This window comes from Mya arenaria, chromosome 2, assembly GCF_026914265.1.
Source record: "Mya arenaria isolate MELC-2E11 chromosome 2, ASM2691426v1".
Classification (NCBI taxonomy): domain Eukaryota; kingdom Metazoa; phylum Mollusca; class Bivalvia; order Myida; family Myidae; genus Mya; species Mya arenaria.
Genome location: NC_069123.1, coordinates 19,372,116 through 19,388,479, shown reverse-complemented (window position 1 = coordinate 19,388,479; position 16,364 = coordinate 19,372,116).

Here is a 16,364-nt window from a genome sequence, read left to right as displayed (position 1 = left end):
AGTTGCCGTTATCCTACTCCCATTAACTAAAGCGACGCCGACCACTCACAGTTGACGTTATCCTTCTCCCATTAACTAAAGCGACGCCGACCACAGCACAGTTGCCGTTATCCTACTCCCATCAACTAAAGCGACGAAAACCACATCACAGTTGCCGTTATCCTACTCCCATTTACTAAAGCGACGCCGACCACAGCACAGTTGCCGTTATCCTACTATCATTAACTAAAGCGAAGCCGACCACAGCATAGTTGCCATTATCTTACTCCCATAAACAAAAGCGAGGCCGCCCAAAGCATTTTTACCGTTATCCTACTCTCATTAACTAAAGCGAGGCCGACCACAGCACAGTTGCCCTTATTCTACTCCCATTAACTAAAGCGACGCCGACCACAGCACAGTTGCCGTTATCCTATTCCCATTAACTAAAGCGGCGCCGACCACAGCACAGTTGCCGTTATCCTACTCTCATTAACTAAAGCGACGCCGACCACAGCACAGTTGCCGTTATCCTAATATAATTAACTAAAGCGGCGCCGACCAAAACACAGTCGCCGTTATCCTACTCCCATTTACTTAAGCGACGCCGACCACAGCACAGTCGCCGTTATCCTACTCCCGTAAACTAAAGCGACGCCGACCACAGCACAGTTACCGTTATCCTACTCCCATTATCTAAAGCGACGCCGACCACAGCACAGTTGCCGTTATTCTACTCCCATTAACTAAAGCGACGCCGACCACAGCACAGTTGCCGTTGTCCTACTCCCATTAACTAAAGCGACGCCGACCACAGCATAGTTGCCGTTATCCTACTCCTATTAACTAAAGAGACGCCGACCACAGCACAGTTGCCGTTATCCTACTCCCATTAACTAAAGCGGCGCCGTCCACAGCACAGTTGTCGTTATCCCACTCCCATTAACTTAAGCGAAGCCGACCACAGCACAGTTGCCGTTATCCTACTCCCGTTAACTAAAGCGACGCCGACCACAGCACAGTTGCCCGTTATCCTACTCCCGTTAACTAAAGCGACGCCGACCACAGCACAATTGCCGTTATCCTTCTCCCATTAACTAAAGCGACGCCGACCACAGCACAATTGCCGTAGTCCTACTCCCATTAACTAAAGCGACGCCGAGCACAGCACAGTTGCCGTTTTCCTACTCCCATTAACTAAAGCAACGCCGACAGTAGCACAGTTGCCGTTGTCCTACTCCCGTTAACTAAAGCGACGCCGACCACAGCACAATTGCCGTTATCCTTCTCCCATTAACTAAAGCGACGCCGACCACAGCACTGTAGCCGTTATCCTACTCTTAGTTACTAAAGCGGGGCCGACCACAGCACAGTTTCCGTTATCCTACTCTCATTAACTAAAGCGACGCCGACCACAGCACAGTTGCCGTTATCCTAATATAATTAACTAAAGCGGCGCCGACCACAGCACAGTTGCCGTTATCCTACTTTCATTTACTTAAGCGAGGCCGACCACAGCACAGTTGCCCTTATCCTACTCCCATTAACTAAAGCGATGCCGACCAGAGAACAGTTGCCGTTATCCTACTCCAATTAACTAAAGCGACGCCGACCACAGCACAGTTGCATTTATCCTACTCCCATTTACTAATGTGACGCCGACCACAGCACTGTTACCGTTATCCTTCTCCCATTTACTAAAGCGACGCGACCACAGCACTATTGCCGTTATCCTACTCCCATTAACTAAAGCGACGCCAACCACAGCAAAGTTGTCGTTATCCTACTCCCATTAACTAAAGCGACGCCGACCACAGCACAGTTGCCGTTATCCTACTCCCATTAACTAAAGCGGCGCCGATCACATTACAGTTGCCGTTATCCTCCAACCACAGCACAGTTGCCGTTATCCTACACCTATTAACTAAAGCGGCGCCGACCACATTACAGTTGCCATTATCCTCCGAACACAGCACAGTTGCCGTTATCCTACTCCCATTAGCTAAAGCGACGCCGACCACAGCACAGTTGCCGTTATCCTACTATCATTAACTAAAGCGACGCCGACCACAGCACAGTTGCCGATATCCTACTCTCATTAACTAAAGCGACGGCGACCACAGCATTATTACCGTTATCCTACTCTCATTAACTAAAGCGACGCCGACCACAGCACAGTTGCCGTTGTCCTACTCTAATTAACTAAAGCGGCGACGACCACAGCACAGTTGCCGTTTTCCTACTCCCATTAACTAAAACGACGCCGACCACAGCACAGTTGCCGTTTTCCTACTCCAATTGACTAAAGCGACGCCGACCACAGCACAGTTGACGTTTGTCCTACTCCCATTAACTAAAGCGACGCCGACCACAGCACAGTTGCCGTTATCCTACTCTAATTAAATAAAGTGATGCCGACCACAGCACAGTTGCCGTTATCCTACTCCCATTAACTCAAGCGGCGCCGACCACATTACACTTGCCGTTATCCTCCGATCACAGCACAGTTGCCGTTATCCCACTCCCATTAACTAAAGCGATGCCGACCACAGCACAGCTGCCGTTATCCTACTCCCGTTAACTAAAGCGACGCCGACCACAGCATAGTTGCCGTTGTTCTAATCCAATTAACTAAAGCGACGCCGACCACAGCACAATTGCCGTTGTCCTACTATCATTAACTAAAGCGACGCCGACCACAGCACAGTTGCCGATATCCTACTCCCATTAACTAAAGCGACGCCAACCACAGCACAGTTGCCGTTATCCTACTCCCATTAACTAAAGCGACGCCGACCACAGCACAGTTGCCGTTATCCTACTCCCATTAACTAAAGCGGCGCCGATCACATTACAGTTGCCGTTATCCTCCGACCACAGCACAGTTGCCGTTGTCCTACTCCCATTAACTAAAGCGACGCCAACCACAGCACAGTTGCCGTTATCCTACTCCCATTAACTAAAGCGACGCCGACCACAGCACAGTTGCCGTTATCCTACTCCCATTAACTAAAGCGGCGCCGATCACATTACAGTTGCCGTTATCCTCCGACCACAGCACAGTTGCCGTTGTCCTACTCCCATTAACAAAAGCGACGCCGACCACAGCACAGTTGGCGTTATCCTACTCCTATCAACTAAAACGAGGCCGACCACAGCACAGTTGCCGTTATCCTACTCCCATTAATTAAAGCGGCGCCGACCACAGCACAGTTGCCGTTATCCTACTCTCATTAACTAAAGCGGCGCCAACCACAGCACAGTTGCCGTTATCCTACTCTAATTAACTAAAGCGGCGCCGACCACAGCACAGTTGCCGTTTTCCTACTCCCATTAACTAAAGCGACGCCGACCACAGCACATTTGCCGTTATCCTACTCCCATTATATAAAGCGACACCGACCACAGCATTGTTACCGTAATCCTACTCTCTTTAACTAATGCGACGCCGACAAAAGCACAGTTTCCGTTTTCTTACTCTTAGAAACTACGCTCGAGCCGTTACTCTCAAGTACTTTACTTAAGTATGAGAAGCACATATCTTGCACAGAAGCCGTTATCCTTCTCCCATTAACTAAAGCGACGCCGACCACAGCACAGTTGCCGTTATCCTACTTTCATTAACTTAAGCGACGACGACCACAGCACAGTTGCCGTTGTCCTACTCCCATTAACTAAAGCGAGGCCGACCACAGCACAGTTGCCGCTATACTACTCCAATTAACTAAAGCGACGCCGACCACAGCACTGTTGCCGTTATCCTACTCCCATTAAATAAAGCGACACCGACCACAGCACTGTTGCCGTTATCCTACTCCCAGTAACTAAAGCGACGCCGACCACAGCACAGTTGCCGTTATCCTACTCCCATTAACTAAAGCGACGCCGACCACAGCACAGTTGCCGTTTTCCTACTCCCATTAACTAAAGCGACGTCGACCACAGCACAGTTTCCGTTTTCCTACTTTCATTAACTGAAGCGATGCCGACCACAGCACAGTTGCCGTTTTCCTACTCCCATTAACTAAAACGACGCCGACCACAGCAGAGTTGCCGTTTTCCTACTCCCATTAACTAAAGCGACGCCGACCACAGCACATTTGCCGTTATCCCACTCCCATTATATAAAGCGACGCCGACCACAGCATTGTTACCGTTATCCTACTCTCTTTAACTAATGCGACGCCGACAAAAGCACAGTTTCCGTTATCTTACTCTTAGAAACTACGCTCGAACCGTTACTCTCAAGTACTTTACTTAAGTATGAGAAGCACATATCTTGCACAGAAGCCGTTATCCCTTTCCCATCAACTAAAACGACGCCGACCACAGCACAGTTGCCGTTGTTCTACTCCCATTAACTAAAGCGACGCCGACCACATTACAGTTGCCGTTATCCTACTCCAATTAACTAAAGCGACGCCGACCGCAGCACAGTTGCCGTTATCCTACTCCCATTTAACTAAAGCGACGCCGACCACAGCACTGTTGCCGTTATCCTACTCCCATTAACTAAAGCGACGCCGACCACAGCACGGTTGCCGTTATTCTACTCTAATTAACTAAAGCGACGCCGACCACAGCACAGTTGCCGTTATCCTACTCTAATCATCTAAAGTGGCGCTGACCACAGCACAGTTGCCGTTATCCTACTTTCATTAACTAAAGCGACGCCGACCACAGCACAGTTGCCGTTGTCCTACTCCCATTAACTAAAACGACGCCGACCACAGCACAGTTGCCGTTTTCCTATTCTAATTATCTAAAGCGGCGCTGACCAAAGCACAGTTGCCGTTATCCTACTTTTATTAACTAAAGCGAGGCCGACCACAGCACAGTTGCCGTTATCCTACTCCCATTAACTTAAGCGGCGCGACCACTTGCACTGTTGCCGTAATCCTACTCCCATTTACTAAAGCGATGCCGACCACAGCACAGTTGCCGTTATGCTACTTTCATTAACTAAAGCGACGCCGACCACAGCACAGTTGCCTTTATCCAGCCTCTAATGCTAAGTTACGTGCAATTTTAAGTGAACAAAATCAGATCTGACCATCCTATATTTAAACATTCCTATAGTAATGATATACCCGAACGTACTCTTCTGGCCGTAGTGTGGATTGTATTTTTGTAATTTACTAAAATAAATTGCATTTTGGGAGTTAACATGTAAAAATTTTAAAATATGAGCATTTTATAATTTATATTTTAAAAAAATCTACAATAGTGATGATGGATGATCGGGAGACACCAATTGGGAACGGAACTAAAAATACTCAGGATGCTAAAATTAAAAGCACAATAAATATGCAAAAAGCTATAAAAAAAATGACATTTCTTGTGGGAAAGTGGAAAATATTTTCCGTTCAAATTGTCTGTGCTGGAATAACTTTGCACACTATTCATGTGCGCTTAATCATTTACAAAATCAACAAAAATAAAATTCATCACAAAACTTTACAATGATTCATGCAACCTGAAACAGACGTACGAATGTTACCGTGATGATACCAAGGACGTCCCGAACTTGCACATCCGAGTCTGGTTTCTCAGGGCGCCAGAGGTCAGCCTTCACCTGATATTCACCGTTGCTAAAACACACAGGTACAAGACAATTAGCGCAGTAGGGATAAAGACAACACATGACAGAAGATAAATAGGATATTTGTTGATTTCAGTGTAAGATCGTATTTTATTTCACGAGTGTTACAGAAAAACACATTTCCTGTTCGTCGTTAAAAGTTCTCGGATAATATTTCTAAAGTTTATTATTTACTCGTTTTTAGTGCGAACATCTTATGAATATTTATCAATAAACTTTTATTAATGTTTAGATAAATGACGAAATATTAAACGGGGTATGAATACATGAACAAATTAATACGCCACCATTTTTTGAATGGAAATTTGAAGGTGTTAGCAAAGCAATTGCGGATAATCATTGGATAAACAACAGTTTTCTTGGTTTTAAAGTTTGTTTCATGATACATGGGTATTCAGTCATCCCTCACTGTCAGCGACCAGTCTTAATGATCTTCTTCGCGTGAAGAAAGGCTTTCCAGGTTAAGAATGAAAACCGCGCTAGGTTGTTGATAAAGTTTGAAGGTGTTAATTGTTGTGTGAATTTTCCGAGAAGTTCGTATTACGTATGACAACGTGAAACAGTTGAAAACGATATTTAAACGATGATATATAGAGGATATTTGTTTTTTTCAGTGTAAGATCGTATTTTAGTTCACGAGTGTCATAGAAAAACATATTTTCACGAGTGGCGAAGCCACGATTGAAAATGTAGTTTTTTTATGATCACGAGTGAAATTACACTGAAATCTTACACTGAAATAAACAAATTTTCTGTTTCTTTTATGCTTATTTTCGGAGTTTTATTTGTTTTTTTTATTTATTTCTGAATTACCCCCTTTTTTGAAAAGGGTGGGCTTTATGCCGCTACCCGTTGGGCGCCCCTCATGCATAATTATAGCTGTCAACTTTTCTACTTTCGATTTGCTGAGAAATAGTTCTCTGCTATTCATTCTTATAGCTAAATATTCGCTCGTTTTTTATTGCAAAGCTTTATGAACAGTAAAAAATGAAGTATTATTAGTGCACAAATGTTCCAAAAAATAATGAAAACACTTTATTTTAACGAAATTACTACGCCGCTATTTATAGAATGAAAATTTGGAAGGTCAAATGTGTTAGCAAAACAAATGTGGATACTCATTGGATTTTAACCATTATTCTTAGTTTAAGACTGCATATACGCGTGTTTTTATAGTAAGTTAATATTCAGTCATCTTACTGTCAGAGACCAGTCTGTTTCGCTTTAAAATGTTTGTTTTCCAGAAGAGTAAATGCCACGCTAGTTTGTTGACACATTTTGAGATGTGGGTGGGGTAAAAAATATCGGATCTATCTGTAAATTGTTGTGTGAATTCTCCAGGAAGCTCATTTTACGTACTACAACGGTTAACAGTTCAAAATACATTTGAACGATGCTATAAAAATTTATTTATGTTCGAACAGTTGTTTTTGTCTGTAATTTGTTTGGAATGAAAGCAAATGTTCGAACATTCAGCTTCAAAGATCAGTAAAATGTTTGATAAACGGGATAACCGGTAATAAACGGTAAGTTGTTAATTTCCAATTATATATTTATTTAAATTTATAAAATATTTCATTTTTTGACATAATTTACTGAAGTCCAGTGTTCTGTTTTGACCAAGGCAAGTACATGTAACAACAAAGGATTTTAAAAGTAGTTCTGAAAATTGATATTTTCACTCCTTATTTTGCAGTGAAAATATCAAATTGATATTTTCACTGTTGTTATTTCACTGTTAAAGCCCCATATTTCATCGTAAATCATGAAAGAAAACATCATATTTATGTTCGAGAAGTTGTTTTCATTTTTTTTTTTGGTTTTATATGATAGCAAATGTTCAAACATTCATCTTCAAAGTTCAAGAAAACGTTTGAAAAACAGGATTACCATTTTTATGATGACATTTATTCTTATTGAAACTTATAAAACCATTTATAAATTCAAACATATCTTTGGCAACCTTTTTTGGTTCAGAAGTAACGTGTTTGGTTTTGATCAAGGGCGAGTAACTAAAATATACTATACTAAAAGTAGTTCTAAGAGTTGATATTTTCACTCTTTATCTTGCAGGGACAATATCAAATTGATATTTTCAGTGTTGTTATTTCACCGATAAATTCCGATTTTCATCGAAAAGCATTAGAGAAAAGTTTCTCACTAGTCTTAATTAAAGGGGCAACATTCGCTGCCTCGGCAGCGAGTAAATGGGGAGTGGCTTATTGTAAATTCCCTCAGCTATGTACCTGTTTGTTAAACTCAGTGTTCTATCTTTAGCACACACAAGAGAAATGTAAACAAACAGGGCTGATCAGAGCAGACGATGTATTTCCCCACACTACAATCTTCTATATGAAATAAAGATGACCAAGCCATCTTTAACAGATGTTTTCTTTGAAATGATTGTTTTCTTGTCCCTGACTGGCATTTTGTTATTTCGACTAAATCTTTTTTTCTGTATGGGACATCCCTCTCAAATGTTTAGAATCAACATTCTCATTCCAGTCCAAAATAGCAAGGTTTATTCTCAGTCTGGAATCCAAAACTAATTATGTTGTCAACAAACAATAATAATGCTTTATTGAATGCATCCACAACCCTAGTACAAATTAACCTTATTGTAAACGAGTTCAGCAAGGAAACAATTCAGATAGTGTTGACACCTTTAATTGGTAATTAAATGTCACTGGCTGGAATCTGGTTTGTGTATTGATAACTGGAAATCAAATGCACATTTTGAGTCAAAAAGGAGGGAACTCAAACATAGTTATACATGAACATTTGCAAGACATGGAACTAGGTACTGCCTTCCTTTAAAATAATAACTTTGGGCAGAATAAGAAGACTCAAAATATGGAACAAAATAATCAGGACAAAGATATATATATATATATATATATATATATATATATATATAGTTTACATGACTGAAGAACAATAGGAGATATTCACTTTACCTGGCTGGGATATAAACATTTGTAATGATGACAGAGCTTTTGATAGAAAGCGAAGGAGCAACTAACATTTAAACAATGAGGTTCATAATTATTTTTTTAAAACGACAAATATGAAAAAAATGTTACATATTTAAACCTGCGAATGATTCACCAGACTTATTAATTACGTAACGCTTTAAAAGGAAAAAGTGTTAATATCATAGAAAACAATTACACTAAAATGTAGCATATGAAGCTGATGATATCTATCAATAATTTTGGGATATTCAGGTGAAATAAAAACTTATCAAGGTTTGTTCACTTTTGTTACTACAGTATTTGATAGTGAGGCATGTCGTCTGCTACAAGCAAGCTGCTAGGGATGTAAACACCAGCACGTGGTAATGTTTACATCAGAGAGTTCATAACCCCCAGAACACCAATTAGCCACTCTCCCGGCAAATTCAAATTTTCAATCTGACAGTTGGACTTTTTTTCTTAAAATCATGTTTCTAGTAATGTTTCAAAAACAAATTAAGGATTTTTTATTTGTTTAACCTTCATTCTACATGCCTGCAAAGTTTCATGTCTCAACTTTTTGTAAGCATTGCATAAATTTGGAAACATGCATAAAATTATACAAAAGATTGCCCCAGCGCCACCTGGAGGTTTATAAAGTCCTGTTACCCCTTTTAAGGCGCATAATATGCGTTGAAGCATTTCTTAGGATTTTAAGGCATTATCGTGTATAACTCATTTAATGGAAAAAAGCATATGATTGTCATATATGTGTACTTTATAAATGTTTTTAATGAACAGCTTCGTGGCCACAAATTGCCCAATTAAAAATTACGCCAAAATATAGCTAATATACTTTTTACCTGTACACAAATCACAAGTCTTTTATCATTCAAGACAAATGGTTTAAACACAATAATGCATTAAATGATATTAAAGGGACTGTGTCACAGATTGGCATAAAAAAAGGTTTTTTTTCTGTAACGAATCTTAGGACAAATATATATAGAATGTGTTACGCTTTGATATTATAATTTAAAATAATGCCAAAATGTAAAAAAAAAATATGTCGGAGACCGGGTTCGAACCTGCGTCGCCACAATAGTAGCCCAGCGTCTTACTCACTGCGCTACAAAGGCTTATTCTAATGGGGTGACATAATTAAGCTATACACCTTCCTCGGTAATTTCACGTGTAAACACCGACTAGCCATTCACACATAAGGAATGAATTATACCTTGTAGACATACCCAGTAATCTTTTTTTAATGGAAAAATACGAAATAACTGCTAAACTTAAATAAATTGTAAACTATGTGGTACTTCAGTTAGTAAGTTTAAATGCATTGTACACATCGATGCCAAGTTTATGTCAGTTTTCGACAATTTTCTTTTTTTCCCCGCTATTTTATCATATGTCAAATCATCCCTTTAAACTGAACGATTGTTTTTTTTGACATCAGGTGTTGGTCATTGAGGGATACATACTTTTAGGCGGAAAGTAAGAGAATATCCGTGTTTGCTGTGAACGATTTACTGAAAAGATGTCACTTTCGAATATACGAGTTAGTATTAGTAGGGGTATTTGTTTTAGTATTGACTCGTACATATTTGCACCGAGCATACTGAGCATTATGGGTTTGTGCCTGTTTGGCGTAGGAAGGTGTCGAACACACTTAGCTGTAAGTCGAGCAAATCTTTCGAGAGGTAGAATATCGGCCCTCGAAATATTGTTCCATCGTTTGCCTTCGAATATTTTCGTTGGAAACGATGTTTTCTTGACGATGGGTGCACAAATTAGGGTAATTACATCTTTAACACTCAGGTTCTTCGACCCATAAATAGGAGAGAGAGAGAGAGAGAGAGAGAGAGAGAGTTGATGCTGGTCGAGAATATATGATGGGCCAAGGTGAATTGAGGTGATGACAATGATTTGAATGCGTTTTTAACACATACGGTAGCATATTCTAAGAAGGATTTGGGAAACAACTGGCGTTAAGGAAAAAAATCTAAAGTAACGTGGATGCCAAACCAACGTACTTTAAAGCACGACCGGTACATTGTGCTGTGAAAGACGGAATTAAAAAAGAGCTTGAACGTTTACAAACGCATGGACAATAACTCCTGTAGAGCTTTCGGAATTGACAGCGCCGATTGTACCGATTGGCAGTGGTGATAAATCAATCAGGATATGTGGTGATTACAAAGTAATAGTAAATCAGTGTTTTAATACATACATAATACATAATTCTGTTCATTCTCTTTTACAAACTGTGTATTAAGCTGTTATACTACTGCGTTTAAATATTTATACCTTTAGTTATATTAGTTTATCATAATTGCATATCGCTCCTGTAACACAAATACTTTAAATCTCCTTGTACATACACATGGCATATTTAAGTGAATTAGTATGTGATTATCCGATGTACGTTAGTATAAGTCTTAATACAATATCTGATTTGTTCTGTTCTGTGTTAAGTTGAACAATTATTCAATTCTCCAAAATACAGATTTGTATGCTGCGTTAATTGGCGGGAAACAGTTTCCAAAATTGGACATGTCACAAGCGTACTTGCAATTGGAACTTGAAGAGGAAAAAAGAGAAATTGACATTGATTCCATCCAGGAGAAATGCCACTCAAATTGAAGGGAATTTAGTATTGACTATAAAAAAGATCAATTTACTCCTCTTTTAGTTTCTTACAGTCCAAGTAAATTGTACAGGGGCGTAATAAACACACTCTATAAATGAATATATCTATTTGGAAGGGTACGTCACCTTAAATTGTTTTCTTTTGAGTTTTGTTTCGAGAAAAGCTTCATTTGTGCAATTACATTACATAGTAGTTAATGATGCCTGTTACAGCTTCTTATGTTGAAACGGATACATCAATCATGCTTGCTTAATATCAAACCTCAAATTAAAATAAAATATATATGACTTTTTAACATTATAAATCTTGGTCCTTCAAACGACGTTTGCATTGTGGCCGGTCCTTCATTCATGTCCACATTCAGGTATATAGGTCACGTATTTTTAATTATTTAAAGATTATTTTACTATTGTGTGAAGCCTTAAGTAAGCAGCGCTTCCATTGACAAGTACACATATACTCGTTATAAACTTGTTTGTATGTGTATGTATATGCAGCGCTGCCATTGACAAGTACACATATACTCGTTATAAACTTGTTTGTATGTGTATGTATATGCAGCGCTGCCATTGACAAGTACACATATACTCGTTATAAACTTGTTTGTATGTGTATGTATATGCAGCGCTGCCATTGACAAGTACACATATACTCGTTATAAACTTGTTTGTATGTGTATGTATATGCAGCACTTCCATTGACAAGTAAACATATACTCGTTATAAACTTGTTTGTATGTGTATGTATATGCAGCACTTCCATTGACAAGTAAACATATACTCGTTATAAACTTGTTTGTATGTGTATGTATATGCAGCACTTCCATTGACAAGTACACATATACTCGTTATAAACCTGTTTGTATGTGTATGTATATGCAGCGCTTCCATTGACAAGTACACATATACTCTTTAAGAACTTGTTTGTATGTGTATGTATATGCAGCGCTTCCATTGACAAGTACACATATACTCGTTATAAACTTGTTTGTATGTGTATGTATATGCAGCGCTGCCATTGACAAGTACACATATACTCGTTATAAACTTGTGTGTATGTATATGCAGCGCTTAATGCGCGACTCTGAATGGCTTGTTTAGATTCCGGCGTTTTCTAGAATAGGGCGTTTGAACTGAAACCATGCGTTTTAACACTGAGGACTACCGTCCGCCATTATTGGGACCATGTTTATCATATAGTGATTTGCTCGTGTATCTTGTATTATCGATTGTGTTCACGTAAATTATATGCATATACACTTCACAGTCATGTCGTTTATTTTGACAAAAAAAATCAATTACCTTTTTTCATGGTTGCAGTTCGGATAAAACACTTCCAATAAATATGATACAAAATATATGTTATGTATAAAAGGTTCCGTGTTTAGTAAATATAATTCAGTATACTGTGAATTTATCTTGGTTTTTTTTTTTGGCTGAATTTGCTAGTAGTTAACGAAATAGTTACTGAGAAACAAATGTGTGTGTTTATAATGTTTTAATTTTTCTCAACCATGAAAATTCTTCGGTCGGGAAACAGGTTTGCAGGTCATTGTAATGAAGCTCTCTCACTTCTCAAGCCGTTAGATCGCTTTATGTATCCACGGGCGATACCGATAGACGCGTGGATAATATGCTACACCGTCGGATCTACATGGATATGAAAAAAACGAGAGGACACCAACCACAATCTGATCACCTGTGTTGGGCTTGTGGCACACAAGAGCTCCTCCTATGTCATTCTGAAATCGAACATACTTTAATACTTATCAATTGATAGTTAAACCTTATACAGTTGCGTTGTTACGTAACTAGGTCATTCTCGCTACACAAGTCTGTGAGCTAGTCATTCGACAAATATGAGTCATAGCATTACAAACGAGAGCAAGCGGTAATAAAACATGTATACATTAAATATGTTATCACATATAATGTGAGTATTTAAAATAGCCTTACCATCTGCATAAAACAATGGAAAACTACTAACATAAATTAGTTTCATCATTGTACCATGGTTATTGTAAGTATTTGTTGTAATTGTCATTGTAGCTAGGATAACATTGTTGGTATAATGGAAAAACCATTGAAATAAGCAAAAGCACGTTCAATGTACATTTGTCTATGATGGGGATCGAGCCCACGACCTCTACCATGCCGCTATAAAAGCGAACTGAATAAAGACATAGTTTAAGTGTCGATCTCTGTCCAAAAACATATTTGATCAAGAATATTATTTTTTAGTTTGATAGTGAAATATCACAAGTACCCACTCCTTGTCCTCAATGCTAAGTATTGGATATAAGAAAACCGCAAAGTTTCCTTTAAATGATAGACAAAGAGCGAATACAGAAAAAACAAACAAAAAAAACAACAAAAAACAACAACAACAACAAACAAACACGTGTCACTAATCACCTGGTTTACTTCAATAACTCCCTACTGAGTCGTCGAGCAACAGAATGACTACTTCCAAGCTTTGTGCACATTATCTATTTCGGCCAATGAGGGGTCACTTGTAATAGTGAAATATCACAAGTACCCACTCCTTGTCCTCAATGCTAAGTATTGGATATAAGTAAACCACAAAGTTTCTCATCTTTGATGCCAGACAACTATAAAATCTAAACATTATATTCCAGTCCATAACTCAACAGCAAATGTTCAGTATTGAACACATGTTTCAGAAACCACTGACCTGTGGAACTTTATTGGCATAAGCGGGAATTTCTTTCGTTACTTCATGCACAACAATAAGTACTTCAAATATAAAATAGACTAGTGCAAATAAGCATACCGTTTATTTATGCATTCATGTACATAAACATTACATGTTAATTTCAACTGAATCTTTTTAAGTGTTCTAACCGTGAGAATTGTTTAGAGATAAGCTCTAGCTGTGAATCACCACTTGACTGCAATGCCGCGGCGTTGGACAAGGTTGCTGCGACGCTTTGTGGTGAACAGTTTCCCCACGCGCGTATAATGATCAAGCATCCCGTTACAGCCCTGTCAAATAATTATGTTGATAGATGGAAGTTTCGGTCAATCCATGTAGCCACAGGGCGATAGCACACCCTCTTCTGGGTGAATGTGCCGACTCGCCATTTTACAGATTTTTTGCCTTCAAACGGCATTTTAATCTAACCTAAATTGCAGTAGCAGTGACCTGATTCTCAGATATATGTTTTGCATATTTGTCTTTTAATCGAAACAGATAACCATGTGTGAGATCAACAACAATCGTTTTGGCAAAAGTTATGTATTTTTGCAAAAAAATAACAGGGCAAATGCTTTCATCCTTCGAATTAAAAACAACTACATTTTTTCTTCCCAGAAATTTTAGAGAAAAATGCCTTAATTGTCAGATAATTCAAACACTTGTTCTAATGTTAATTGACCCAGATCACTAGCCCTATAGCCCAAATGTCAAATAAACAAAAAGTATGATCTGCCCCTAAGCAATAAGAACTTAACTATTTCGTCACTTACAAAAGTTATGTGATAAGTTTAATATCTACAAAGCGCACCTAGTTTATCGAACATTAATGGCACCGCTTGTTGTTGTTATTGTAACGTTATAGGCAGCCTGCTCTAAGCCAACCGTTTCTAAAATTTCTTTTTAAAAGCAAACCGGCAGCGGGATTTCCAGTGTGGAAAACTGGGTCCCATTCACCAGACCGCCCCATATCACGGAATAAATTAAACTTGTAGTTTTTTAAATAAACTGTCAACGGACTTTTCAGCCAATATCAAAGGACAATTACAAGTATTCCTTTCTGGTAAAATGACAGTCAGCAGTATGTAAATGAGTACGACCGTAACGCTCTTTATACACTAGGAGCTTTCTGTTTCTGATATCCTCTTGTAATGAACATGTTTTGGGCCGATTGAAGCCCACCTATAAATGTACTAAATTCACACTGAATCTTGGACTTTTATTGAGCGTATGGTGTCCAGATATGCCATTCTAGATTCCATTGCTTTAAGAGTGTCATTATCCATAATATTCGATGAAGATGCACTCGTTTGACTATCAAGCTTAACACAACACATTTTACAATTAACGGAATCATCATCATTCATTGATTGACACCTCGTACATGAAATTGGTAGATTCCTTGCTTCTCAAGTGGTCTGTAAATAAATACATATCTAGTATAAGGATCTCAAGATCGGCCATGTGATTGTGATAAATAGACATGATGTAACCGTGCGGTAGGATGAAGTGCGAGAACACTTGTTTGCTGCTCAATTATTACGACTAGTATATCGAAACATGTGCCATCATTACCATGTACATAAGATAAATCTTAAGAACCTTTATTTAGAAAAAAACTCAACTTAAGACGAAGATGTCTCTTAATATTATACTTTTTTATTTACAACATTCATAAACATTTATTAATGACAGAACATATCTATCTTTAACCAGGTATCATCTTATATAATGCAGCCTCTTTTCGTCGAATTCCATTAACCATATTCACAATTGACTAGTACAGAGTACATGGAGAAGTCTGTTAACAAATAGTTTTTCACCGTTCTCATTCAGATGTACAGTATCATATAAATATACCTTTTTGATGTCACTGTTATTAAAGTACACCCAACCATGTGTTTTACAAACATTTTGGAGTTTAATATTGGTCAGCTCAGCTCTGGCATTTATAAAATTGTTTTGCGTTACAATGACGGATGCTACAGTAATATGTATAAGCTCATTTGATTCTCTGATAGAAAGCAAGGATAATTCCAGCAAATCAAGCTCATTGAAAGCCATGGTCAATTATTCAAGCTCATTTCTGTACAAATGCTCTTGACTCAAATTGTAAACACCTGTATGGACCAATAAAACCCTTTGGGAAATATTGTTTACTAACCGAAACAAATGACAGTTTCACTTATGAGGCCCCCACTAATGAAAAAGATGTGTGCCAACGGATTATTCAACCTTGACTCACTCAGTAAAAATCGAATAATGGAATCCCCCATACAGACAGAATGGCTATTTTTTGAAGTTGCAGTCAACCTTGTTAATGTCAATTTCCCCCATGACGTGCCGATTACCTGACCACCTTTGTCTGGATCAACCCGAATGACCCACAAACTTTCACTAACTTAACAAACCTGGCACATATCTTGATTTTACTGGAACCTATATAATGCCTGTATCA